The sequence below is a fragment of the Camellia sinensis genome, chromosome 9 (assembly GCF_055761805.1).
Source record: "Camellia sinensis isolate YWXY chromosome 9, ASM5576180v1, whole genome shotgun sequence".
NCBI lineage: Eukaryota > Viridiplantae > Streptophyta > Magnoliopsida > Ericales > Theaceae > Camellia > Camellia sinensis.
Window position 1 is genome coordinate 39,672,774 of NC_138969.1, and position 27,216 is coordinate 39,699,989.

The 27,216-nt window shown below is 34.1% G+C and overlaps 1 pseudogene; it reads left to right on the forward strand.

The window, feature by feature from the left end:
* Window positions 1–3,124: 3,124 nt before the first annotated feature.
* The window catches only part of LOC145789357 (protein ENHANCER OF LHP1 1-like), a 35,152-nt pseudogene continuing 11,060 nt past the window's right edge, over window positions 3,125–27,216 (forward strand).

A 27,216-nucleotide genomic window follows, 5' to 3' on the forward strand; every position in this document is an offset into this window, starting at 1 on the left:
GCCCAGGGCTTCAGTCCGCCCAGCGCACTGACCCGCATGCTAACCTAGACCCACGCCTTGACCCGCGTGTCCAGTCGATTCATCTCTAGCTAGCCGAAACCGATTCAGCCTAGCCCTTGAACCGGCAGCAGCTTGGTTCAAACGATTTTTTGGCTCGTTCTCGCTCATTTCAAGGCCGTTTTTAGTCATTCAAAAGCCCAAATTTTCAGAATAAATAATTAGAAAATGAGGCTATCCAAGGGTGTTACACAGTAAAGCATCCAAAGAAAAAATATTTAATAAGCACCGTTGTGTCTCTTGGGCTCGTAACAATTTTTGCAAGGCTTATCGTTATTAAGACTTGTTGTTGTATTTAATTTGCTTATTTATTTATTTTTGTAATATCCACATTTGTATTTTTTATTATAACACATTTCTTTTTAGTATGGCTATTAAGAGTGCTATTGATTCTTCAAGAATTCAGATGCTTAATGGAAATAATTTCCAAGCATGGAAATGCCACATTTCTTATCTTTTTACACATGAAAAAAAAAAAAACATTGCACACTTTATCCACTTATAAACCAGATGATGATTCCAATTGGCTTCAAAATAAATGGATAGAAGGTGATGCAATGGCAAAGGCAATTATGTTACATAATATGAAAGACAACATTATTCCGCTATTTGAAGAACATGAAACTGCAAAACAATTAATGGAAGCACTAGAAAGTAAGTATGGAGTTTGATCGGAAACTCAAATTCAATTGCTCTTGGACAAATATAATAACACTTGTATGAGTGATAATGATAGTGTTGGTGATCATGTTAATCAAACGGAATTAATTGCTAAAGAATTATCCAACACTGATTACCCTTTGTCAGACAAGATGCAAGTAATTACCATACTTAATAGTCTTCCATTGTCTTGGGAACATGTTGTCACATCTTTAACTCATAGCGGAAGAGAGATTTCAATGGTAACATTGCATGTACTCTTGGTTTTGGAAGAAGAAAGAATGAAGAGGAGGCGTAAAGAAGTTTTGTCATCTAACTTGTTAATGGCACAATCTTCATTACAACCATAGAATAATTCCCACACACCATTCCACAAGAAAAAGACAACTTCTTTCAAGAAAAAAATGGAAGAAGGGCTTCCATAAAGGATACAAAAAGTAGCAAGGATGGCAAAAACAACATCACAAGAATCAGATTGGCCCATGTTACAACTGCGGTCAAAAAGGTCATATCAAAGCCACTTGTCCTCAGAACAAGCAGAAAAATCATAATTCCATTGCCATGACCGTTTCTGAAGCAATGGTGCTTGAACCTTCATCGAATTTATGGTGGATTGATTCTACTGCAACTAGGCATATTGTGCAAAATAAAGACATGTTCATAGAGTTTACTGAAAAAAAGATTGGTGAACATAAAATCTACATGGGCAATAACTCCTATAGTGATGTTGTGGGCATTGGCAACTGTCAATTCTCTATCAATGGAACTTCCATTATGCTTCATGATGTGCTTTATGTACCTAGCATTCGCCGAAATTTAATTTCAGTTCCCGTCTTAATCCAAAAGGGTTTTGAAATTAATTTTAGGTTTAACACAATGTTGATTAAGAAAGGGAATGTATTAGTGAAAGGTGTAAGAGTGAATGATATGTACTCTCTTCCTATTGATAATAATAAAGTATGTATTTCTGATTATTTTTCTATTTCTACGAATAATAGTTCTTATTTATGGCATCTAAGATTAGGTCACATTAAGAAAAATAAAATGTCTCGAATGTTTAAAAGTGGCTTATTGCCTAAAGTATGTTTTGATGATTTTGATATATGTGAACCATGTATCAAAGATAAAATGACTAGCAAGCCATTTTTTAAACATTAGAAATAATCGGAATTACTTGAAATAATTCATTCAAACATATGTGGCCCTTTAAGAACTAAAACTGATTGAGGCATGGAATACTTTATCGCTTTCACTAATGATTTTTCAAGATATGGACATATCTACCTTCTTAAACACAAATCAGAGGCAATTGAAAAGTTTAAGGAATTTAAATTAGAGGTAGAAAAGTAACTTGGTCAGTCCATTAAACACTTGAATAATGATAGAGGTAGCGAATATGAAGCTATGGATTCTTTCTGCAAGGACAATGGCATAAAACATTTGTTTACAATGCCATACACACCACAACAAAGTGGAATTGCAGAAAGACGAAATTGTACTCTAATGGAAATGACAAGGTCTATGATGGCTCATGTTGATCTTCCTATTCATTTTTTTTTTGGGGGGGGAGGGGAGGGAAGCTTTGTGTACCGCTGCATACATATTAAATAGAGTCAAAACAAAAGCCAAACCTCTAACTCCTTACAAATGCTAGCATGGTACTAAACCTAATGTTCAAAATCTCAAAGTTTGGGGATATAAAGCACATGTACTTATTCCCAAACCTTAACAGGATAAATTGAGAAGTAAAACTTGGGAATGCAAGTTTATTGGTTATGTTGAAAATGGGAGTGATTATCATTTTTACCATCCCGAACGTGATTAATAGAAAGTGGAGATGCTATTTTTCTTGAATCCACTGATCTTGTTACTCCTATTGAATAAATTGAATTGCTCTCCGAAGTATCTCAGGATTCTTCTCTTCTTTTTTTGTCCCTAGTACCACCAGTTCTCCCAGAACCACCTAATAGTGGGAGGAAAAGACAACTACATAATGTTATGTTACCTACTTCGAATCCTGAGATAAGTATGAGTAAGAGAGCATGACATCCATGCTACATTTTTAAATGATCATTATGTTTTTCAAGTTAAAGAACTTAATACCTTAGTAGATGATCCTACTAGTTATAATGAAGCAATGAGTAACAGTGATGCTACACAATGGCTTGAGGCAATGAATGAAGAACTTGACTTGATCAAGAAAAATGATGTTTGGGACTTAACTGATCTCCCAAATGAATGAAAAGCCATTGGTTGCAAATGGGTTCTTAGAAAGAAATTCAAAGTAGATGAGAGTTTGGAGAAATACAAGGCCAGGTTAGTAGCCAAGGGATTCACTCAACAACCTAGAATAGACTTCGTCGATACATATTCTCCTATTGTAAAATTTGCCTCAATAAGGATTCTAATGGCAGTCGTAGCCAGGATGGATCTAGAATTGCACCAGTTAGATGTTAAAACAGCTTTTCTCAATGGAGAATTAAAAAAGGAAATTTATATGATGCAACCTGATGGTTTCCAGATCCAAGGCAATGAGAATAAAGTCTACAAGTTGAAGAAATCCTTGTATGAACTCAAACAATCTTCAAGATAATGGTACTTGAAATTTCACCAAGCCATTTTAGAAATAGGCTATGTTATGAGTCCATTAGATCACTGTGTTTATATATGGAAAAATGATAACAAGTTAGCAATATTGTCTTTATATGTGGATGACATATTGTTAGCAAGAAATTGTTCAGATATGATTATGAAAACCAAGATTTTCTTGGCATCTAGATTTGAAATGAAAGAATGGGTGCAACCTATGTTCTAGGAATTAGAATTTCAAGAGATAGAAATTCAAAATTCAAAATTATTATATCTAGATCAAGAAAAATATCTATACAAGGTGCTCAAAAGATTTAATATGGATAATTGTAATTCTTTAAGCATACTTGTTAGCAAAGGACAAAGTCTTAGTAAAAGTGTACGTCCTCAAACTAAGTTTGAAATTGAGGAAATGAGAGATGTCCCATATGCTCAGGTAGCAGGCAGCCTAATGTATGCTATGACAAGCACGAGACCTGACATCTGTCATGCAATCGGATTGGTAAGTAGGTTTCAATCCAATCCAGGTAAGGAACATTGGCAAGAAGTCAAAAGAATATTTAGATATTTAAAAGGCACTAAGAATTTGAAATTATGTTTTGGTTTGTGTGATCTAGACATAAAAGGATACACTAACACGGATTTTACAGGATATGTAGATGATAGAAAATCTACTAGTGGTCATGTGTTCTTGTTTGGTGGACAATAGTTTCTTGGTTAAGTAAGAAACAGAGTTATGTTGCAAAGTACACTATGGAAGCTGAATACATACCTTACAACACAGTCATGAGTAATGCAGTCTGGATGAAATGATTTGTTGACAGTTTACAATTAGGTATACATGCCAGACAGGTCAATATGTTTTGTGTGCAATTAGTCCGCCATCTCATTAATAAAAAGTAAAGTGAATAGCTCTAAGGGAAAATATATTGATGTAAGTTACCACTATTGTCATGACCCGAACCCGCCCCCGTGGGTTAAGGACATAATCGACCAGTAATCAAGAGATTACCTATGGCCTCGAACCAAACCAAACGTATTTTAACAGAGTTAATGGGGGTCAAACAGAAGCAATTTAAAACTTTGTCCATAGAGCTGTGCTTACATGGCACATCATAACAAACCATACATATGCATATTAATAACTCACAGCAAAATATGTACTACAAAAGGTTCTGTACATACAGGATCATGTAAGTCTAAGTCAACCCATCACGACTATATACAACAGATGCAAAGTCTTCGCCAACATAACAGAATATAAATACCTAACAAAAGGGCGAAGACAGGTCTCGTGCGTGAGACGCAAGGGCTGACTCTTCCAAAACCTTTACTGTTCCACATAGACTTCACTGGGGCTGGGTTTGGACTTCTCTTGGCTCACCTACAAACACATGAATGAGCGTGAGCGAAAGCCCAATGAATAATATCAAATACAGAAGTTATACAAACGATATACAGAACAACATGCTTCAAACGGCCTTGGGCCCAATTCATATTTCTATTTAACATATATACACAATTTAGGTCAAGTGATTGCGGTTTCGAACAAACTGGCCTTTGGCCCATTTAAACTTTCATTTGTGTCAAAACGGCCTTTGGCACATTCAAATGACAAACTAGCCTTTGGCCCATTCATTTGTTCATGTCGAAACGGCCTTTGGCCTATTCATTCATGTTAAAACGGCCTCCGGCCCATTCATTCGTGTCAAAACGGCCTCTGGCCCATTCATTCATGTCAAAATGGCCTTTGGCCCATCCATACTTGTCAAAACGGCCTCCGGCCCATCCATTCATGTCAAAACGGCCTCCGGCCCATTCATTCGTGTCAAAACAGCCTCCGGCCCATTCATTCACGTCAAAACGGCCTTTGGCCCATCCATTCACGTCAAAACGGCCTCTGACCCATCCATTCATGTCAAAACGGCCTCTGGCCCACTCATTTGGTATAGCAAACATTGTCCACCAATCGAATTAATCAACTTATAAAACTTACATAGAAGTAAGCAATTGGACAACAACATATTTCAGATATCTTTGTTAAGATAATACTCACAGTGATCGGTTGGTTGGTTTGCTCTGGAGCTCGACCCTACACATTCCATGAACACAAAAGGGTCACAAACAATTCAATCCGTTCCGAATTTACATTTTCCTCTTTAGGCTTCATTCTTATCTCTTTAACTCAATTACAATGCTCAATGCAAGCCTAAGAGTACTTGGAAGTGAAAGAGAACAGAAAATGAAACACAAAATGCTTTTTCAAAATTTCAGGAAACAGCGTCCCCGCTCGAGTATAGGCTTCCCTGCTCGAGCGTACCCTTAAGGCTTGCAAAAGTACTGGATGCACCAAATTTACGCTCGAGCCTGAAGTCTAGCACTCGAGCGGAAGGCCTCACTACATGGCTGCACCGCTCGAGCGGACACCATGTCTGCAAAAAGTGTTGGATGTATCAAAATTATGCTCAAGCGTGAAGTCTGGCGCTCGAGCTGAAGGTCTGTCTACATAGCTACCCGTTCAAGCATGAACTTCCCCGCTCGAGCGGACATCCAAGTCTGCAAAAGTACTGGGAGCACGAAATTCACGCTCGAGCGGCGGTTTCCCTGCTCGAGCGGACATTAAAATTCTGGAAAATTCAAAACATGTTCTTGAGCTTCAATTCGACATTCTAACCAACATTTCTTGCATGCGATAGCTCAAACTTCAAATACACTTGTACTAACATGGCATAAACCCCAAATTACAACCCAATGAAGCTCAATCTCACAAATTAATCACATGCATGTCCCAATCTACACCAAAGTCACCTCCAACATAACAATTTCATGCATTCAAGCTCATATTCTTATAAATTGTACATGCATGTGAGATATAACTCTCATTATCAACTCAAGTGGTGCAAATGGTGATCACAAGCATGAATTCTAACCAAAATCTTACATGGATCATACATTTTGTGGTCAAACATGCAAATCCAAAGCAATTACACAAATACATGCATACATTGACCTTCAATTCAACAAAACTAACCCAATTTCATGTCAAACTTACTCTTGATTACCCAACTAGCTTGAATACACAAAATTACAACTAGAATCCATGAAATACTCACCTAGGAGTTTAATTCTCCCAATCTATAGCAAAATCTTGAGTTTAATCCTCCAATTCTTCACAAACTTGAGCCAAACACAATTCTTCTTCTCTCACCCTCTCTAGCCGGCCCTCTCTCTACTCTTAGAGTCAAAAATCAACCAAAATAAACTAAAGAGGGAGTTTGAGTGAAAGTGGCCCACTAAAAGCTCTTTTAATCAAAATTCTCAATATTAAAAATAATTGAGCACCAATTTACTAATTTAATCAATTTAATCTGATCCAAATCAATTTCCAATTAAATTTCACCATAGGCTCTAAAAATTATGCTAATCACAATGGCGTAATCAATTTCGGGTTCTGTGGCCGATAAGGCCTTCAATTTAATTTCCAAAGCAGATAATCAAACAGATATTCCTACGGTGAATAGATAGAAATTCAAAACCACATATTTTCACAAAATGGCACACAAAATCATATTAAACACATAATCATACTCATATTAAGGACCAATTAACATATTACGGAACAGGAATATCACAACTATATTTAGGACATAGTGGAGAGATGTGAAATTAAAGTCAACTATATACCCTCAGAAGAGATGGTGGCCGACCCCATGACCAAAGGGTTGTCTTCGAAAAAATTCAGAGAACATGTAGCTAATATGGGATTGAAAAATGCCTAGTTAGGTGGTTTAGCTACTTATATAAGAGCATAGTCGGATGACTCTGGGGATGCCTAGATAACCGATGTTTTGCGACTCTATCTTGTATGGAAACATGTGTTCGATTAGGTAATAAGATAGAGGAAATGACAAGGTACGGACATCATAGTTGGCATGAGATGTAAAGTCCATGATATGCAACGTGCTGACTAGATGATGTTGTCTGCTTGATTAGCAAAAATTCGTTGATAGGTTGTTTTAAGGAAAACCTTTAGGAATGGGCCTTAGAGGAAGTACTTAACAAAAATTTCGGCGCAGGTTGACATATGAGGAATGTGTGCTGTTGAAGTCGTCAATGGTGATTGGGTATGGACTATGAACCCAGCATTGAAAATTGATGCCGTTCATTTGAAATATAGTGAATTGAAGTCATTTGGAATGTGTTGTCAGTGGGAGAACACATTCGTACGGGTGCAGTCAGATTGGTGGCAAAAACGTACGCATGTATGGCCAAGTCACAATCAGACGCTGATCTATGAGGTAAATTCATAGATGAAAGTCGACATGAGGCAAAATTTTGGTACTAAGACAAAACATGTCCAACTCAGGTTTTATCACCAATATTATAGTGTGCTCAAGTGGGAGATAAAGATATGAGACGTGTTCACTAACACGGTAGACTCTCTCACACCGAATCAATTCTTGATGTATGTGATCAAACAAACCTTCCCGCAAGGGAATGGAATGATCTGAGGGTGTTTGAATTTAAATTAGAAGGACACAATGCTTCATATCTTTTTGGAAGCATTGTAACCATTGCCAAAGCAAATGGTGACTCTTGGCAATGGTGGTCAAGATACTTATAAATAGTTGGCATGATGGGTTCATTTGCTTGCATTGAAACCCAACATATATTCATGCACTGTTTTATCTCTAGATCATCAATTCCATCTTGCATGATAAATACCCTCATGGAAACACCGATCTTTTTGCTATTGTTAGTCTATCTTACATATTTTAGTAACTTTTGGCTTTTTGGTTAAAATATGAGGTAAAAAAAACTTGTATGTTTGGAATAACTTTTTAGTTTTTTTTTTATGAAAAGATGTGCAACAAGTAGGGAGAAAATGGAATCTTTGACTTTATGGTATAGATTATAAGCTTTTTGGTTTTTTTGGTAACTTTTTGGCTTTGGGGCTAAAACTATTACTTCCCAAACGAGGCCTAAGTCTCTGTCGATCAAGACTTAGCATAATTTTTTACTAACAATTTTTGGCATGCTCGATGGGACATCTTCCTAATTTGGAATGATGACAAAAATTCAAAGGTGAGATGAAGTACAAGATGAAAGGTTTTGGTTTTGTGAAGATAAAATGCGCTGGCATGAGAATGAAATTTTATATTTACAAGAAAAAATTGATTATCTTGATTGGCAAAAATCTCAAACAATAGCGTCATTGCCATATTATTTGAGTTTAGAAATACAAAATCATTTTGATAAAGTGATTGGTCAACTTGGTGATCAAATTGACCATTTTGAGATCGAAATTCATCAATGGAGGGAAACATTGAAAATTCTTACAGAAGCCAAAATTTGTGGCTTTTCAATTGTTCTTCCTACACCTTTAAAGGTTGTGAATGATGAAAAAATTAATTCATCAACTATTATGGGTGAAAAAACAAGAGACCATGAGAATAAAAATTCCATGGTAGGGGGGCAATTTCACAAAGAAGAAATATTTTCTAGATTTTCCAAAAATGTTTCTAACCCATTAGTGTGTGAAAAAAAGAAGTGTGATCTTAAGCCAAATATGGCTAAAAATGATGAAAAACCATATGTTTATGAATTTGAAATTTTTGGCATTGTTCAAGATGTCAACATGTATGAGTTTTTTAGGTCGTCTATGGCTTTTGTTATTCAAAATCTTTTTTGGATATGTGGATGGTTTTAATAAAATGGTTAATGAACCAATATTGTTTGGAAAATATGTTTAGAGATATTATACAAAGAAAGACTCGTAATAAAACTTCCACTGTTGGAATGTTTTCTTTTTTTAGGCTTCAAATCTTCAAAATTAAGCCATTGTCGATCAATCCAAATGGCCAACTATGGGCTTATATTGTTTTCCCAATTGACCTTATGAGCCTAGATATCATATCGATAGTTGAAAATTTTATAGGCCATATGATACTGTGTCAATGATGTGAAAAGAAATTATTGTTGATTCCCCCCTCCCCCCCACACACACACAAACAAAAAAAAAAGTACCTTCATAAGCCAAGTTTAAATTTTACAACTCTTCCAAAATTCGAGTCATCTCATTCTTAAAGAGTTACGGGGCATTATTTGCACCATAAATATTTGTCTTGTCGATTATCGCCTATTGATTGCGGCTTATCGATTGTGGCCAAATATAATATTATTGATTGTGACCTGTCGATCATGACCAAATCTAATCTCATTGATTATGACTTATTTATTTTAGTATGTCGATTCAACCATAAATCATTTTTAAAGGCCTATTATGACCACATTATTATTATTATTATTCGTTTGGTGCAAGATCATGGTACCAATTTACCAAGAAAGTGGGGCAACATAGTTTGTGGCAGCAACGTTTGGTCATGGTGGAGCAGTTTGTGACAACATGGTTAGCAACGGTTTGTGGCAATGTCAAGCCTATAAATAGACTGAAGAAGGAATAAGCAAGGGATGAAGAAATCATCAAACTCATCAAGGTGTTTTCTTTATTTTTAGGAGTAGAATACCTTAATTCCTAAGAGTAGATTATCTTAATTTTTAAGAGTAGTTTTCTCTGTAATTTGTGATTTGTAATTCTTGTAAACTTAGATAATTTATCTAGAGTTGTTTTATTTATTTGAATAATTCACTCTTTCGATTGTTAATTGTTACAAAGAAGTCCTTGTATTTTCAAGGCATTTTAGAACCTTTACACAGTCGTCTGATTTTCTGTTTGATTGTTTGGTTAAAATTGTTGTTAAGTCTCTGTTGATCAAGACTTGGCATAATTTTTTACTAACATATAACAAATATTTTGAATATATTTTATTATAATGAAATAAATGAATGAATAATCATTTACAACCATGTTAGTTAACAGTTTAAAAGTTTTAGTATAGCGATCCTGGTTCTTCCCCATTATTTATTGTGTTCCGAACTCGGGTTCCGTGGTTGTCTGTTATTATCTATATCTTGTTTCCATCCTTCTATTCCTTGTATTTAAGTTTAGGGATGTGTTAGGCGAGTTTGGAACAGGTTGGTTGTTGGTTGGAATAAATGGTTGCTGCCCAGAATTTTGCTTCTTCGCTCAAGCGAAGGTTCTTGCGCTCGAGCGAGCTTTCTGTGGTGTGTCTCTTCGCTCAAGCGAGCATTCTTGCGCTCGAGCGTGCGTCTGAAGACCTGAAGGTTGGTATTCTTTGCTCGAGCGAGTTTTCTTGCGCTCAAGCGTGCTTCTGTGTTGCAAACCTGAAGCTTTCCATTGTTCGCTCGAGCGAGGCTTCTTGCGCTCGAGCGAGGTCCTTTGTTGTGTCTGGTCGCTCGAGCAACAAGTCCTTCGCTCGAGCGAGCCTCGTATATATCAGTTCGCAACAACGGGTTTCAGATCACTTTTTCATTTCCTTTACATCCCAAACCCTAGATCCGACCCTCTCTCTATCTAAACTCTCTCTCTCTCTCTACAAATACACTTTGTTTTAGAGATTCTCTACCCTAGTCCCTTTGTATAAAAGTTAGAGCTTGGCTTGGGCTACCTTTGGATCCGAAAAAGTGTTGATTTGGCGCACTTTCAGGTTTCTTCATCTTCTTCTTTGGGCTCCTAACTTTGAGTTAAGGATAAACTACTTCTTTTTATGAGTTTTAACATAAATGTTGGTTATTTTGTATAGATGGTGGTGTTTGGGAGTTTTGGGTAAAGTTAGGGCTTGTGATTGAAATTATAAAAGAGGGGTTTCTTGGTTTTGGACTCCTTTGTGAATGTGAGGCCTTGAAATGGGGTTAATTGTATATAATTGATGAAATTGAGCCTTAGGGTTGTTATTTGAGAAAGGGAAAAAAATGCCCTAATTGGGATTAAATGAATTATTTGTCAAAATAAAGGAATTAATAGTGGAAATTTGTAATTGGGTTGGAAATTGTGAAATTAGAGGAAATTGTGATTAAATGGTGTAGTTGGATTGATAAGTCACTCACCTATGGAAAGTGTACTAAATTATTTGTTCGATAGATTTATTCATCTATTTAGAAATAACTGTTTGGGGCTATCGGTGGAGGATAGCCATGAATGTTATAGAAAATACATGATGATTAGGTAAACTAAAACTAATCAATTGAACTAAGCCATTAAATATGACGGTTGGATTAACACATTAAATATGTGTTTTAATTGATCATTGTATATGATAAGGTATTTAAATACATTGCACATGTATCTTTGTTTGGGAGGAGAAAGGGAATGTACTCCATGGTTTAGGAGGAAATAGGGGATGTACTCCACTGTTTGAGAGGAGATAGGAGATAGACTCCATTGATAACTAAGTTGGTTGGAGTATCCAAGGTGAAAGTCCCGAAATCTTAAATGCGTTTGAATGACGTTGATAATTGAAGTGTTGATAATATGAGTTGTAGTCTCATTTTGCATTGTTGATAATTGAAGTGTTGATAATATGAGTTGTAGTCTTATTTTGAATTATTTGGATAAGTAATGAACCATGTCTATGAATTTACTTGGATAAACGAATGGAAGTGGATTGAAATATGGATGTAATTGTTGTTGAGCCTTGTAAAGGGTGTAAGTTGGCTTACAAGTGTTAACCATTTGTCGAATGGTAATGTTTTAGTTATTTCTCGTATTTGGTTTAACATATCACTATTGGACTTTGGCTCACCCTACTTGGGACACCATTTTCAGGTATATGAGACATGCCGCCTCAAAGGTCTTAGCTTGGGAGGTTTAGGAGTTGAAGACTCCATTTTGTCAATTTATTTCGATGTTAAATGTAAACTCAAGCCAAAGGCTTTATATGTAAAGAGTTAGTTCTCTTCTTTTTGTAACCAAGTTATTACTTGGAAAGATGTAAGCCTGTAGGGCATTTTGTTATGTTGTAAACAGTTTGGAACTTATATGAAGTACCCTTTTGTAATAATAACTCTAATGTATGTATGGAAATGTGATTTACCTATCATGTATATAGAACTGTTAGATGATGGGATTATGTTTATTTTTGAGGGCATTACATTTAGGGAGATCAAATTATGAATTTGTTTACCATTGAATGACATAAAAAAATGTTGTTTTAACATTTATACAAAATTGATCAGCAAAGTTGTAAGTAATCTTGTTACACAAAGTTACAAGTAAAAACATGCCTTCATAAGAACAAGGGTAAATTACATTGACACCTTGAGATTTGGTCCAATTATATTTTATTTCCTGATGTTCTGGCAATTATATTTCTACTCCTATGGTTAATAGTTTTATTTTACAAACCCTTTTACTTATATAAAAGACAACAACTTTTAGTAGAAAAACAGAGGAAATTACATTGGGAAAAAAAATAAAGCAAAGGAAAAGGAAAAAAAAAATAGAGAAAGTAAAGTAAAACAAGAAAAGAAAGAATGCATGAGTTCAATATTTTCATTCTATCTAAATAATTATAATGACAGGGGGGGTTAGTGTAATTTTCCAAAACTTAAGGGGTGATATGTATTAAACCCAAACCTCAAGAGTGTAACTGTAATTTACCCTTAAAATTATTATTATTCATTTGTAACACATATCATAATATACACCATGAGTTATAACAAAGTCATAATTTTTACATTATAGAACTTTTTGTTCTTTTTATTTTCTTCAGAAAAAATATTTAGATACAAGTATAATTCATGATTTTTGATAAATTTGATTAACACAAATGATGATTTGATTTCAAGTTGAGAATGCACTCTTTTTTTTTTTTTTTTTTTTGTATATAACTTGTAAAGAAATTATTTTTATAAGCCTTTTATTATAATTACACACAATGATAAAAAAATTTCATCAACTACTAACAACTTTATTAATTTTTTATTTTAAAAATAAATTTTTGTACATCACACAAGTCACATATTAATTTTAATAATTAAAATATTATATTTTTTCATAATTTTGTAATTTTACTGTGCAGTTATTTCCGAGTAAAATAATAAAACTTTGAGATATATATATATATATATATATTTCCAAGGCCATACATATTTTTCCGTGAAAAATTTATGCCTTTATTCTCACATCTTCGTTTCTCTCTTTCCAGAAGTTATTGGTTCCAAAGGTTTTGTGATTGATTGACGAGATTTATAAATTTAAATTAGATGATTGAAAAATAGAATAAGACATATGCCTCGTTTGGAAAATGAGTTAAAAGTTACTTTTTAACTTTTAACTTATTTTAGATTATATCACCTCTTACATTTTTTACTTATAAAAAGATATAAAAGTTTAAAAAAAAATTAAAAAATTAATTTTTAATCAATTTCTCAAAACACTCCATAATAAATTATGATTAATAAAAAATACCACTAGGTGATGCCCAAAAGCGCCAAATAATTTTTCCTTTCTTACATATTTGACAACTCATTTATGTCAAACCTTTCATCTTTATCTCTCTCTCTTAACCTTTTCGTTTCTCTCCCCCATCCATTCCCCATCTCTCTTTCTCTCTCATCTCTGCTTCTTATTTTCGTTCTTTTTCTTTCTCATTTTTAGGAGTAGACGCGGGTCGGTCGTGGGTACGGAATCTCTAATCTGCCATCCGTCTGTCAAATTGACGGATTGAAGAAAATCAATCCACATCTGTTCGCCAATCCGACGGATGTGAATTGAGCGGATTGGCGGTTTGATGGATGGATGCGAATCGGTTTGGCGGTTTAAAATTTTATAAATTTTTAACATAATTCAACTTGTGCACTTCCTCAAAAAAAAAAAAAAAGTATTACAGTTAATAACTTAAAAAAATATTACAATCACTGCATGCCTCATCCAAAGCAAGAAAATTTGAAACTTTAGAATATCACAATCACTGCATGCCTCATCCACATACTACAATCATAGCATATCTCATCTACATAAAGTATTACAATCTGTGGTTCTTAAAATATAAAAACAATTCAAATCACCAAAACCATAAACAAAGTAGTAGTAGAGATTGTATGTCTTTGTATTGTTACATCTATATCTGTTTTTGAAAACAAAAACCAACCAGCATATATCATATTTTCTATTTATTATTTTTAGAGATAGATTTAAAAATCAAAAAATATAGATAAATAATACGTTTATTTTTTTCAATTCAAAAAAAATATTCAAGTTGAAAACATTTTTTCAACAGAATATTTAAACTCTTTTTTAATTGAAAACACAAACAGAATATTTAAACAAACTGAAAACACAAAGTCTTATAAATTACTAGGGGTGTTCGCGGTTTGACGGTTCGGTTACGGCCAAAGGAATCTCAAATCTGCTATCCGTCCTCCAGATTAGCAGATTAGAGAAAATCAATCCGCAACCGTCCGCTCGTCATCACCCATCTGTCCAAAATGTGGCAAATCGGTTAGTTCGGTTGGTTTTGACGGATCGGTATATCCGCTGCTCATCCCTACTCTTTTTCTTCCAATGGTGGTGTGGCGAAATGGTGTTGGTGCTGAGCGATAGCGTTGCGATGAGTGAAGACGGTGGCTGTGGCGATAATCTATAATCTGTAATGCTGTGTTTCGTTGAGCGATTTAGGAAGGGATTTGGAGGGAAAAAGAAAAGATAGGTGAAATATGAATAATATATATATATATATATATATATTTTACTTAGTTTCACACCCCTTTTTCTATTTTCTTTTCCAAATCATTTTTCAAATCTCCCAACCAAACACAACATAAATATATATACATCAGCTGTAAACTGTTATCTGTTACCAATCTTTGATTTGTCACTCTCTCTGTCACTGATCTATAATCTCTAAGTATATATACATGAGCATAATTGGCTATTTTGAACTCTCAATTCCAAAAAAAAAAAAAAAAAAAAAAATCCATTTGTATTATTTTTTCTAAATTGACCCAACTAATTGCTAAACCGTGACTTTTGATTCAGTCAATTTCGAGCTACAGTTCGGTCAACACGAGTTACTAACTAATTTTCAAATTTGAACACGTCGGTTCGGTTGACACGAGTTACTAACTACTTTTCAAATCTGAATACGTTGGTTCGGCGGACAAAACGCGAGCCGAATCGACACGTGAACACCCTTAGCACCGATTAGGGCCGTAAATGAGCGGAGTCGAGCCTAGCATTAATATGTTTAAACTTGTTATTAAGATTTTAATGAGTTCAAATTCAATAAAAATTTAATGAATCAAACTCAAGCTGAGTCGGTTTAGGTTTGATTTAAACTCGAGTCTATTTAGGTTTGACTTAAACTCGAGTCTCTTTACAAGTCTTAACGAGTGAAATTTATACAATTATATATGTTATATATATAAATATACTTTTTTTTAATATTTTATCAAAATAATAATATCTACTACAACTATTATATAAATGTATTATATATAGTTAGATATTATATACATTTTACATTTTAAACTATATAAATAACATATTTATTTTATATTTTATACATATTTTTGCATTATTTAATATATAAATAATATATTTATTTATTTTTTAATAAATGTTAAACGAGTCGAATTTTAGAATGTTTAGATTTGTTTATTAAGATTTTAATGAATTCGAGCTCAAATACAATAAAAATTGAACGAACCGAGTTCGAACAAGTCCTTATCGAATTGAGCTCGAGTCTATTCACGAACAATTCTGTTCATTTGCAACCCTAGTACTAATACGGGAAGAAGATTCACTTCATGTGTGAGGTTCACAAACTCGTTGTAGATTTGGGAAAGTTAAAATTGACATAATTTTGAGACTATTTTCAGAAGTTTAACATCAACATCATTATATTATAGGGTAAATTATAAATATACTTTATGAGGTTTATTTAAAATACGGATTGTTCCTGTAATACCTTTTAAGTTTTTAATTGAATAACAAATGACTGTTTTTATTAATAAATTATCAAATCAATTACTAATTTTTAATGATGTCAAAAATATATTTTAATTAATAATTTAGGTAATTTTATTATTGTATAGGAGAGTACTTAAATATTTTATTTTATTTTATTAATTTTGTTAAATAAAAAATTATGACAAGAAAGTAATTGTGTCAAGGCCAAATTTTCAAGGGTTAATTAGGTAGAATCTAATTAACCTAATCGTGAGATTTTAAAGTAAAAATTCCCATTATTGTTTAATTCTTTCTCAAAAATCGATTTCCTTAACCAATTTTCATTCAATTATGAAGATTAGGTTTTTCCTTATAAAACAGTCCATTATCCCTTTAAATCCTCTAAATGGAAGAAAAAATTCATGTTTAAAAAAACTCAAATAATTTATAAAAAATTCATTAAAAAAAAGTTTCAATTATTAACCAAGAAGAAAAATTGAGGTAGTCATCTATACTTCACAACTTATTGGCTCCAGCATAAAATTATATAATAAAATAATAAATTTTTAAATAAATTAATTACATCGCATAATCATATAACAACTTCAAATGGTCGTATCACTCTACTAGTCTACTAAATTAGACATAAATGTTGATGTTGTATTTTAGTCCGTACATAATGGTTTCAATTGTGTTGCATTATCACTTTAAAAATAAATAAATAAAAATTAGTGAATATATTTTTTTTCCATATTTTTACATGATGGAATGTGAGAAAGTTACTTCTAAAATTTTCCGACTATTCTGCAAAAGCAACCTATTCATATCACGCCATCATGATCATGATGATGTAATAAGGATCAACTTAGACAATTTACAAAGAAACCCGTTTATGAACTTGTGTTTTACGCGGAAAACAGTAACATTATGAAGCCAACATTCCGAACTTTACAAGTAGGTTCGTATAAAATACTGTTTAATTCGTTAAAATTACACTGATTTGTATCAATTCGCACCGTTTTAACTGTTAACTGTGGTTTAAACTTTAAAATTTATAATCCGTCAACCGAACCGCTCCGCTCCGCTATAATTAATACGTATATATTTTTTAACTTCCAATGAAATATCAATGTAAAAATAAGTGCGAGAGAGATTTAAGATATGGAATTTATTACAAATTAGTGGTTATATCTATGAAACATATTATGTAAAATTACTTTGTGTTATATATGTAAAAAAATATTATACAAATTAGTGTTATATATTATGCAAATGTATGATAATTAGTTAAAATATTATTCAATCCGTCAATCTGCCAAAAACCGCCCAAACCGCAGTTTGTCAATCTGCTAACTCGCCATTCGATTTGTAATTTTACTCTCAAACTGTCCGAACCGCACCGCGCACACCCCTATTTACAAGTGTAAGCATTACAACAAAACTAATTAGGCCTAGTCTAGTTGGTCACCATACTTTCCTTAAAGTTCAGTTTCAAAGAGGTCATGAGTTTAATTCCCTTTAAGGAAGTTGAATTAAGAAAGTGCAAGCACTTATGTGCTTTGTCAAGAGTGGGGAGATTCTCTCCCATAATTGCTAATCTAACAACTAACAACTAATATTTGTTGATTAAAAAAACAAAAAAAGTGTTAGTGCTACTATGTTATCTTTGTGTTATTCAAATTCATATATATATATATATATATTTTTAAATTATTCTTTTATAATCATGTATATACAGTAAGGTAAGACAAATTTGTAATAATTATATTTTTTTTATTTATAATAATCATCATTCATTATACCATTATGTAGGGCTGCCTTTTTTTATTATACTTATCATGCAGTTTAAATTCACAATTATTTTATACAATACTGCTTAATGAATTCATCTTCATTTAATTCACTCTCTGTTTGGACTGTGTGGTTTAAATTAAACAAAATAGATAAGTAGGTAGTAATAGATAAAAAGAGATAATTGTTGAAAACTTTAAAGTAGGAAGGGTATAAGGCATTAGATTTAGTGGGTATTTTTTTGTTAGTGAGAGGTTCACCTTTTGTAAAATAGTTTGATGAAAAATTCTTTTGTTGTTCTAGAAGGTCATTTCATTTCCAATTTTACCCCTTAATTTATTTGTTGACTTTTTTATCTGTTTGACTTTTCTTTGACTATCTGTTTAAATTTATATCTATCTATTCAAATTTTTTTAATCTATCTGTTGAATTTTTTTAACCTATTTTTTTATATGTTCAAATGCACATCATTTTCAAACTTTTTATATCTATCTGCTCCTTTCTCCACTTCTCTTTTCTCTCTCTATTATTTGTTGAAATTTTCCACATATTTTTTTCTTCTTATTTTTAACCTATCTGTTGAACGCAAAACCAGAGAAAAAAGAGTATTATCTGTTGAAATCCTAATCCAAATGAAAACAATAACAACAACAACATATGAGGAAATGAATACACTAAACCAATCAATATAGTAAGTCACTATCTGTTATAATCATCATCATCACCAATAACAACAACAGTAACATCTCTCTATCTCTCTCTCTCACTCTTCATCTCTCTCTCTCTCTCTCTCTCTCTCTCTCTCTCTGTGTAGAAATGAAAAAAAAAGGAAAAAAGAAAAAAGAGGACAAAGACCACTAGATATGCTCTGACCTACCAAAACTAAATCTTGAACAATCAAGATTAGATCCAAGGTATCTCTGAAAATCAATCCATGCCTCAAATCTGTACATTTACAAAGCCATATGTATTCTGATGAACTCAACTGTTGTAGCGATCAAATCAATTGATCTCAATCTGATCTCTACCACCACTGCACGGCAAGGTGAGCATCTCGTGGAAGTGGACCGGGAAGGAGAATAGTACAACCCTCGAAGAAGAGGGTTCTAGTCGTTTCTCTATTTCGAAGCACTCTCACTGATACAAAATCATAAATAGATCACACTTTGACAGCTGAAAATTTCTCACTTTATTGGAAGTGTCACTACTAAAAAAATGGCCTTTTGCTACCATATAATTTGCGACCACCTAATTATCAGTCCCAAATAACTAATTTATTCTTTATTTTCTTTGATTTAATTTCCTTTTCTCTTTATATTTGCCCTAGCCGTTCACAATGATCATTCTGTTTCTCGCTGCAGCTCGACTTTTTTGCACCCCCTTTCGGAAGTTCAAAAATAAGCCCTACAGTTCAGACTCCCAAAGTTCTGAATCTAATCTCACAAGTGCAATGTGAAATTGATAAACACCAAAGAGTCCAAATCCGAAAAATCTTTTGAAAAATCAATTTTGAATCAAATTGTCAAAAATTGACTGCTTTGCCAAATATAGAGTCTCCACCTAAATATTATTGGGAAATTTAGGAAACCCATGATTTGTGCCAAAGGCCACGTGTCCGTCATCACTAAGATTGTCTTGGCTTGGGAACTTAGGTACAAGAGGGGAAGGTCATGAATACATTTGAGCACCCCCGCTCGTCCGATCAAAGATCGGCCTCTACTAATCATGATATTAATCTTATGTACATTATATGCTCTTGTTCCAGTTTACTAGGCTAGCATTACTATGTGATGCGCACACACACAAGTATAGACTAACTTTGCAAGAATTGGAACATTTCGAGTCATGTTTGTTTTGAAAATTATTTCAAATATGTACCACTTGAAAAAGTGATCGCATATGAACATTGCTCCAATCATTCCAATTCAAGCAATAAGCCTTCATTCATAGGTATTCAAGCAATTTATCATTTAAGCAATTAGCCTCATAGCAAGCGTGCTAAACATGACAACATCAAAACTCATGCAATTATGCTAAAGCGAGTAAAGGCTCACCTAGTACTCCAAGCCAAAAAGATATGAGTTAGAAAAATGCATGATTCCTAACTATGCAATATGACTAATGCAACACATGAGATATGCAACTAATAAGCTCGGTGACTAATATGGCATATAAAGCAAGTAATAGCATGCTATCTAATCACGTATTCAAGAAGTATAAGCAATAACAATGTAGTTAGAATTATGAACCGAGCCTCGGTGCATGCAATACAAATGGATGCAAACATGAATCATGCTAAACAAAACGTGATGCCTCTAAACTAACCATCATAAGCTAGTAAATAAAAGGGAGAAAGACATGGGGTTGGAAGACATACACATTATTACATTGCGCTCTCATGAAGGAGAGTCCGAATAAACTAACTAGCTAATCTAAGATAAGCTAATTATTACAAAACAAATGAAATTAGCTAAACTACTTAACTAATTATTACAACAACATATAAATTAACTAACTATTCTAGTTAACTAAATATTACAACACTTGACAAAATTAATTAGCTACAATTAATTAATTACAACAAATATTTAATCTAAATATTTAAACATTAAACAAGCTTGGAATGCGAGGGATGCTCATGCACGTGTTCAGTTTCCACCTGAAAAGCCACTGTTTTGCTTTCGGAGAGCCTCTGTTGCACACTAGAACACCAACACTGTTGCCCACTTTTCAGAATAACTTTGCTCTGCCTTACAAACATGCTGTTGAACTCTGCATCAATAGCTGCCCGGCCAGTCATGAGGGTTTCCGGCCACCAGTGATGGCTGGCCAGCCATCAAAGGTGGTCTGCCGGCCACCTACCGGCCATGTAAAGTGGCCTGTCAGCCACTGCTGCCCAGTTCTCCTTGCTGTAATACAGGACAAACAGAGCATATACAGGGTATTTCAAGAGTTTGTTTGCACAACTCACCCCTCCCTTTTCACGAACAAATCAAAGGCGTAGTGAGCTTAAGCCACAAACCACCAACTCAAGCAATTTCATTGCATGATGGCTTGTGAATGAAAGCGTGCAAGTTCAATAAATGCAATGACATGAGACTCTCAAAGCCACCTCCCTATCATGGAAGATCAAGAGAAGTGGTGACCTTGGAAACTCGAATCATTTCATCACTAGTAAGTATGAAATAGCCCAAGTTTCATGTGCTCAATTAACATCCGATTAAACACAACCAAATTATTACCTTGCTCACTTTTAGTCCCAATTTTAATTACTTCATTTTGATTACCAACCGTCCTTTAATCAATTGAGTCCAAAGGCTGAGTTTAAGTCCTTTAATGGAAAGAAGGCTCAAACCAAGAGTTGTCTTAGGCATGAAATAGACATCATACCGTTGGTAATGAACCTCCTAAGGGATTAAACCATTAAGCATGACATCTCAATCTCATGCTTTAAACAAACAAGTAGTTTGAACCACTTTCAAAATAAAACAAAAAACCAAGAAATGAGATAGGTTGTAGAGATTATTAGTGCTGAAAATGAGTGAGAAAAGCATAAATAAATGCTATTAACTCAAAGGAGATGGTGTCTAAGGCCTAGAACATTAAACTCATGAGGACCATTACACTACAAGCATGCAAAAAAAAGCTCAAATGCAACTATCAGCCCAAAACAGTGCTAAAATAAGTCCTAAAATATGCTAAAATTGAGCTAAAAATAGCTAGATTAATATGCTAAAACATGGTACTAACTAGGCTAATAAGCAAGACACAAGGAGGGGAGGCTAACCCCTCCAAATTTGGACTTCAAAACATGATTTTAGCCACTGAAATAACTCTAAAAAATAGTGTTTAAAAGCTCAAAAAAAGATAGTGCAAAGGTGGGAAACACAAGGGTAAAGGCCTTCAAAGCAAGGTGTAAAGAAAGGTGGACCACCCCTCAACCTTTAATGGCCTTAAATCACAAGTTTCAGCCCAAAATTTCAGAGTTTAGAAAATCCAAAAAAGCCCAAAAATAGTACAAAAATGTGCTGGAATGAAGACAAAAATAGCTAAAATAATAAGCTAAAACATGGAGCAATTTAAGCAAGTAAACAAGTCAAAAGAGGGGTGGCTAACCCCTCCATTTTTGGGACTTCAAAACCACTTTATTAGCCTTTGAAAATCTCTGAAAATCAATGGTAAAAAGCTCAAAAAAAAGTTGATGAAGAGAAGGGAAACACAAGTGTAAAGGTTTAGAGAACAAGATTCAAAGAAGGGTGGTTAACCCCTCTACCTTTAATAGCCTTAACCACAAGTTTCAACCCATAAAATAGTTGAAAAACACTTCAAAATCAGCAAGAAAGGATAGAAAATAAGTGGTGTAGAGATGGTACAAAAGCAAGAGAAGGTTACCTCTTGAAGAGGAATAAACCCTTAAGTCATAAATCAACAATTTCACACTCTCAAGTGCTTCAAGAGCTTAAATTCAAGCTCAAATCACCCCAGTAAGAAGCTCTCTAGGTTTGGTTTGAAGTGTTTGGGCAAAGGCTATGCAAGTTACAAAAGAGAGAGAGAATTGTAGAGAGAGAGGATTTTTTGAAAAATATTTCCTCATTTCTAAATGTTTCTAACCTTGAAAGCAAGAAGAGAGGTCCTCTATATATAGAAAACATGAGCCTTAGGTCGAAAATATCTAAAAAAGGACAACTAGAACTTTGTGAAAACAGCTAGGGAAAAAAAAAATCTGGGTTTTACTGTAGTGGCTGGCACATGGCCTGCCAACCAAAAGTGTGCATTGCCGGCCATCAAAGCTGGTCGGCCGGCCATCTGCCGCCCACCTGCAGGCCATCAAAAATCTGCTTCTAGGCCAGACTTCAAATGGTCATATCTTCTTCATTCGGACTCAGTTTTAGGTCATTCTTGAATCTAAAATGAAGCCCCAAAAGTCCACTTTCCAATGTTGGTGGCCTCATAACTAAAGTCCAAGTCTTCAAAAGGATGGCCCTGATTTAGTGAAGGATGCTTAATTCTCTCTCAACGATTTGATGCTCAACCACTTCCCAACTAGTTTTCTTCTCTCTCCTCCAATTTTCTTCAACTCCAAACCTATAAATAAGAGGTTTAAAAGATTTTTCAAAGAGTTCACCTCTTTTCCATTTATTTCCACTTTGTCCTTGCTCGGTTTACCGAAAAGTGCAATATTTAAACTAAATGCGAGCCTCGGAACATCGTAGAAACATTTTCAAAAATATTTTGAAAGAGAGGGTTTTAAGGTCTAAAATAGTTTTGGTCCAAAATGGGGTGTAAGGTTGGGATTTAGAGCTTTCCTTGCTGAAGAAATCGAACATTCGTACAGCATAACTTTCATCATTAAGGGATCAATTAGTGGCACCCGAGACTTAAGGACAGTAAAAAATGGGGTGTCTAAACTCGCACGCGTTCTTGCACTCTATCGATCTCACAGTGGTATGAATCTCTCACTCTCTTTGTGTCCCTCAATCTTGTTCTCTCTCTTTCTCTCTCTCTCCTTGTTGTTCTTCTCAATCTTGTGCTCTCTTTGTTTCTTATATTCTAAAAACACAATCAGCTTGTCCCAATTCTTTCGAACTCGATCATTGAAGGTACGTTCTCTTTCTCTCTCTCTCACTCTCTCTCTCTCTTTCTCAAGTTTCTTTCTCTGTTTCTTCTTGTTTTCGGGTTTGAATCTGTACCTAGGGTTTTGATTGAGTTCAAGGTACTCTCTCTCTCTCGATTGTTTTTCTCTTTGTTTCTATCTTCTTTCGTTTCTTCTTATTTTGTGATTTGAATATGCTCCTAGGGTTTGGATCGACAATGACCCTTGCAATATTCAAATTTGATGATTTCTATTATTCGATGAATGCAATTCAATTTTATTTCTTCATTTTGAATTATTTTTTTTTTGTTGCTTCCTTAGCCTGAAAAATCAGCATGTTTTTGTTTTGTCTAGTCATATTTCTCCATTTTGCCTTTGTTTATCTACTTAGAAATTGTCAGAAACTAAAATTGAAGAAATTGAGTTTTATTCTTTAGCTCTATTTTTAGTCCCTTAGAATGAAAATTAAGATGATAGTTTTATGCTGTACATTTTTCTAATGATATTTATAGTTTTTGCCTCTGTTTTGTTGCTGAGAAAATGCCAGAAAAGAAAAAAAAATATATGCAGTAAAGTTGTTGACAAATTCTCATGAGATACGGAAGTTTTTGAATTTGCAGGACCTTATATGGTGATTATTGGTTTAGATAAGGCATATGATAGGCTTCCTAGATAGCATTATGAGCTGCTAGATAGATATAATGTGGATAGTTTTGGAAAATAAGGAGTATTAGTTAGATATGTTGATATAATTAAAGATATATATGTATATCTAAGTTGTAACTATTGTTTAAACAGAGGAGAAACATGTGAATTTGTAATGGTAATAGGTTTACATAAAAAAATCAGTACTAAGTCCTTATCTTTTTACATTAATTATAAATGAATCTATTAAGAACATTCAAGAGGATATCGTATTATTTGTAGACTATATAGTTTTAGTTGATGACATAAGAGGAGTAAACTTTAATATAGAATTGTGGAGAGAGAATTTAGAATCTAAAGAATTTTAGATCAAGACAATATTTTGTACACTACTTCAGGATTGAAGTCCTCTTCCTCCACCTGATAAATCTAATTTTGTTTGAGCACTCTATTTTAGGAGGAAAGTGAACCCTACTCGGTGTGAGGCCCTTACTGTAACGCCCTCAAAAAAAATACATATAAACCAATCATTCAAGACATCCATAGACATAAAAGAATAAAACATGTTTCCATTCATCAGAGTATTTAGTTCAAAAGTATTACATGTTGACAACAAAAGTAAATGCCCTACGGGCTTATAACTTTCCAAGACAACACTTGGTTACAAAAATAGAGAGTTCTAACTCTAAACACATTAAGCCCTTGGCTTGAATTTACATGTAATACACAAGATAATCACAAAAGTAAGCCTTCAGCTTCTACAACCTCCCAAGCTACATCCTTGGAGGCGGCATATCACCTGTACCTGAAAGTGATGTCCCATATAGGGTGAGCCAACGCCCAGTAGAGATATGCTAAACATAATATGAACGATAACTAAAACATTAGCTTTTGATAAATGTTTAACTCAAATAAACAGACGTACATCTCTTTCATAACCAATCCATATTCACATATATATATATATATATATATCAATCCTTTTCCGTTTCATTATCCAAACCAATTCTTAGATATGGTTCTCAATTCATCCAGACAGTTTATAACGAAACTACAACTCATGTTAACAATACTTCAATCATAATCACTTAATATGAGACTACAACTCACATCATTAACATTTCCATACTTCAATTCAAAATGAGACTACAACTCATATCAATAATACTTCAACACTTCAATTCATCTACGTCATGCAAATGTAATCAAGATTTCGGGACTTTCAACCTGGACACTTCGGTCAACTTAATTATCAATGGAGTTCATCCCCTATCTCATCCCAAACAAGTTTGAGAGTACATCCCCTATCTCCTCTCAAACCTTGGAGTACATCCCCTATCTCTGCTCAAACAAGATACATATGCAATGTATTTAAACACTTATCATGTACAATGATCAAGCAAGCACATATTCAATGTGTTATTCCATCTGTCATATTCAATGACATACTCAATTGATTAGTTTTAAATCACCTAATCATCATGCAGTGTCTACAATAATTAAGACTATCCTCCATCGATAACCCAAAATAATTATTTCTAAACAGATAATAAATTCATCAAACAGATAAATTATCAATATTTTCATAGGTGAGTGATTAATCAATCCAACTACACCATTCCATCTCATAACTTCCCAATTTTATTATTTCCAAATCAATTTCACATTCGCATAATTAATTTCATTAATTACACCAATGACCCGATTAGGCCCAACTAAGGCATTTTCCCCCTTTTCTCAACATTGACCCAAAGGTCCAAATATCATCAATAAACATCAATAACCTCATTTTAAGACCCATATACACATGTATAGTTCAAAAGGAACAAAACCCCTCTTTATACATTTCAAGTTTTGAAACCCTAACACCCAAAATTTCCCAACTTCAACATTAAATCAAAATGACCATATGTTTATGAGTAGTTATCCCTACCTCAAATGAAGAGACCCAAAGGAGATGATGAATAAACTCGAAAGTGCTTCAAACCCACAACTTTTCAGATCAAAATGGAGGTCTTGAGAAGCTCCAACACTTTAATGAAGACACAAGGGTTGGGTCTCACTAAATCAAGATCAAAATGTAGAGAGAGAGAGTATTCTAGAGAGAGAAGCTCTCAAATTGGGGTTTTGGGTTGCTTTAGAGAGAGAGAGAGGGCCGAAAAAGTGATTCAAAAAGCTTCTTCTTGGATTAAAATACACACAGTCCGCTCGAGTGTGGAACGCCCCGCTCGAGCGTCAAACACAGACTCCCTCTCGAGCATGAGAATGGACGCTCGAGCGTCGAAAGCACACTTCCAGCATTTTCAGACCTGCGAAAAAAATATTGAAGGCTGAAGAATCCCGCTTGAGCGTCAGACTGCCGCTCGAGCGGAGGAGCAAATGCAAAAGGACCCGCTCGAGCGTGAAGGCCAAAATCTGGGCATTAACTATTTGTTTCTAAACACAACCAACCTGTTTCAAACCAGCCTAACACAACCCAAAACTCAAATACAAAGAGTTAAAGGACGGAAACGCGATACAGACAACAACAATCAACTACAGAACCGAGTCCAGAATATAATAAATAATGAAGGGAAAACCGGGATCGCTATACTTACTATGGTTTGTGCTTAGGTAAGGCTTATTGTTGTCATGACCCGAACCCGCCCCTATGGGTTAAGGACATAATCGGCTAGTAATCATGAGATTACTTACGGCCTCAGACCAAACGAAACGCATTTCACCAGAGTAAAAGGGTCAAAACGGAAGCAATTTAAAACTTTATCCATGGAGCTGTGCTTACATGGCATAACAAAATCATTCCAAAAGTATTCTATAATAACTCACACAAAGGAGGTTAACACATAAGCTTTGCACAACAGGATCATTCAGGTCATAGTCAACTAATCAAAAGCTTACGTACAAAGGTGATCCAAAGTTCTCACCAACATAGTAAAAATGTAACAATAGAACAAAAGGGCAAAAACAAGTCTCATGCGTGAGACGTATGGGTTGACTCCTCAAAACTTGACTATCTCTCGCATACTTCACTGAGGCTAGGTTTGGACATCTCTTGGCTCACCTACAGACA